Below are 3501 nucleotides of genomic sequence, written 5' to 3' on the forward strand. Positions count from 1 at the left end.
AAGTGCACAGCACACACACACAACACACACACACACACACACACACACACACACACACACACACACACACACACACACACACACACACACACACACACACACATACCAAAAAGCCACACACTGAAAAGGGAGATTTAACCAAAAGAAAGGGAAAAAAGCAGAGTGAAAGTTGCTTGGGTTTGTAATAGGTGACCTTTGTGCAAAGCAGCACACATGCATTTTTGCACCCAAGCATAAATAGCTGAGCTACATAACAATTAAGGTAACCTTTCTGTTTGAATAAGAGCCCATTTCTAGCAGACGTGAAATTACAGGAATGATAAATTATTTTTGTACTAGAGAGGAGCGATGAGGAGAAAGAGAGAGCAGATAAGAGGAAGGTGGGGGGAGCGCGGGAGCAGGAGGAGGAGGAGGAGGAAGAAGGCTCTGCCTCACTTGTGAGTCCCAGTTATAATTCCTCGTTAAAAAGATTTGGGAGAGCGAAACAGAGGGATGTGCTCTTGTTCTTTACTCTCTCTCTCTCTCTCTGTCTCTCTCTCTCTCTGGCGCTCAGTTTAAAGGTAGACAAGTCTCTGTGGGATTCATTAATGCATGTCCCGGCGGTAGTCTTCCTCGCACTGTACAATCGCCTGGGTTAGCACGGATCCTGAAATTACACCTAATTGGACAATTACTCAAACTCAGAAACCTCCTACAATAAGCCAAGCAGGCCCCCGTAATAAACACCTTGTCTTCTCAATAAAAACAAGGAAGTCATTTACCTGACCCAAGAGGCACATTTTTTTTCTCCCTCTCTCTCTCTCTCTCTCTCTTTCTCTTCCCCTCTCTCTCTCCTTTTTTATCTGCGCTAAATTTATTTCCAAAATAATTGCATGTGCCATGAATGCGAATATTAAACAGGTAGGTTTGCGGGCGCGGACTAATGCGCGTGGCCCACCTCAGGTCTGCGCGGCGGCGGCGGCTAGCGCTAGCGCGGTCCCCAGGGGAGCAGGCTCATTTGTTCCACAGATAAGAGCGCTGTGCGGTGCGCGCACACTACTGTAATATTATTGCTGTCATGGCATAATGAAATAATTACTGGTTTGTCTCGCTCTCGCACCCTCCACCGTCGGCGCCTCCGCGGCTGCCCTCGCCGCGCCACACACACCACCACCCCCCGACACACACACACACACGCCGCCCGTGCACCACGTGTGCAACGCACAACTACTTTTCCGCCGTCTGCACCGCCTTAATTAAGCCACCTCTGCCAGAGAGAAGACGCACACGCTCACACACTCACACACACACACACACACGCACACACACACACACACGTGGTGCGTGGCTCGCCGGCCACAGCTCTCTCCGCCTGAGAGGAGCCCACACTGGGGCTCTTGTGTGTGTGTTGAAGAGGAGGCTGCGCGTCACTCACACACATGGCGCTCAGGGACTCTCGTCACTACACACGGCTACATGTAGTATCAGCCGCTCAGGGGAGAGTGTGCGTGTGTGTGTGTGTGTGTGTGTGTGTGGTGGTGGGGGGGGGAGGGGGCACCAGTGCGTAGAGGTGGATTGTGATTGCAGGTGTGTAAACCGCAGTGGAGAGAGATCAAAGCAGTGCAGTGCACTCCTTCCCCGTCATTTTTCACGAGAACAAAAGAGGAAATCCTGTCAAAGATGTTATAACAAATATGTTATAAGACGTTGTAATACACAGTACCATACATTCTATTACATATGTGCACAGAATTAAACACTATTTTTGTCCTGTGAACTGGTCAAGTATTCATGTCAGACTCCACATGCACCTAAGAGACATCTAGACAGCCAGGAGGTCCCAGCCCAAGATCCTTTCCACTACAAAGGACAGAGACATTTATATCCAGCTCACAGTTACAAAGTTGTGGCTTTAATCAGAAAAAAAGTTTGTGCGGTGCGAGTTCTTTCCGAGGGTGAGTGAGTTGTGAAGCATGGCACTCTGTGGCCCTGATACAGGGCCCATCCCCTGTCTCCATCACTGGCGCGGTGTGATAGGGGCCGTGGGAAACCACACCACAGCGCTCCACTTGACTTTATCAGGCTCCAGATTCATGGTCCCCGGGGCCCCATGAGTCCTGCTCCACCCTGACCGCCCTCCCTTCCCCTCGGGCACGGCCCCGGCCCCACACCCCCTCCGCTGTCCAGACCAGACCGGACCAGACCAGGAGGAAGGGCAGCGAGGAGGAGACGCTTGACCCTGTCAGAGGTCTGTGTTCTCTGATCTCTATGTTTTTCCTTCCTCTCCTTCCTTTGCTCCCCTCCTCTTCCTCTTCCTCTCTCTCTTTCTTTCTCTCTCTATCTCTCTCTCTCTCCCCCTCTCTCTCTCTTCAGGCGTTTTCACATCCGGGAGCGACAGGAGCGAGGGATGAGGGAGAGAAAAAAGCGAGGGATGAATAAATAATCTGGTGACCTCACACGTCGGGGGACAGCAGGCTAACACCTCCACTGACAAGAGTTCACCCAAATGCCACTCCCCTGCCACAGACGACGAGTGTGTGTGTGTGTGTGTGTGTGTGTGTGTGGGCTAGAGAGAGAGAGAGAGAGAGAAAACAGGGCCAATGAGAGAAGCCAGTTAGCCCAGGAGAGCTGGATTGTGACAAATGGTGTGGAAAAAAACAACAAAGGCAGCAGTCTGAAGGGAAGACGAGAGTAAAACTCACAAATAATTAACTGGGTAAATATTGGAGTGCGGCCGGACTAATTACCTCGCACGTCTCACTGCGCTCTCATTACTGCTCCTGTCAGGATTAACCCCCTCACTGCCACACACACACACACACACACACACACACACACACACACAGCAGCAACAACACCCTCTGCTGCTCTGAGGTAGGGCCAGCGGTGTGTGGCCTGGCCTCTCACTACATGAAATCCTCTGTGTGCATGTGTGCCTGTGTGTGTGTGTGTGTGTGTGTGTGCGCGTGCGTGGGTCTCTGTGTGTGTGTGTGTGTGTGTGTGTGTGTGTGTGTGTGTGTGTGTGTGTGTGCGTGTGTGTGTGTGTGTGTGTGTGTGTGTCACCAATGGCACTTGTGTGTCACCAAACACTTCCAGCACAGATAAGCCATAGTGTAGTTTCTGTGTGATTGTAGCCATGCTGAATAGCAGCATATTAGCGCTCCATGCTGCTCATGCTAGCCAGCACGCGGCCCCACGCTCAGCTCATTGCTGTCACCTGCTGAAGAGTGATGACGCATGCGGCCCACAGCGCCAGTCCCAGACAGCAGGAGCGCTTCCCTTTCATCAATACGCTACTCAACTCAAAAGCATCGCGAGTAAACGCGGCCTAAAACCTTGACCCATCTTTAAAGTTATCGTTATCGCCTCATGCTGTGTAGACCAGCCAGCCACCCACCACCAACCCACCCCGACACACACACACACACTCACACACACACACACACACACACACACCCCCGTAGAGGGGTCAGCCCGACGCGAGGCCGCATTAGCTGGGGGTAGTGGGAGTCGTGGGGAGCC

Source organism: Sardina pilchardus, chromosome 11, assembly GCF_963854185.1.
Source record: "Sardina pilchardus chromosome 11, fSarPil1.1, whole genome shotgun sequence".
In the NCBI taxonomy this organism is placed as follows: Eukaryota; Metazoa; Chordata; class Actinopteri; order Clupeiformes; family Clupeidae; genus Sardina; species Sardina pilchardus.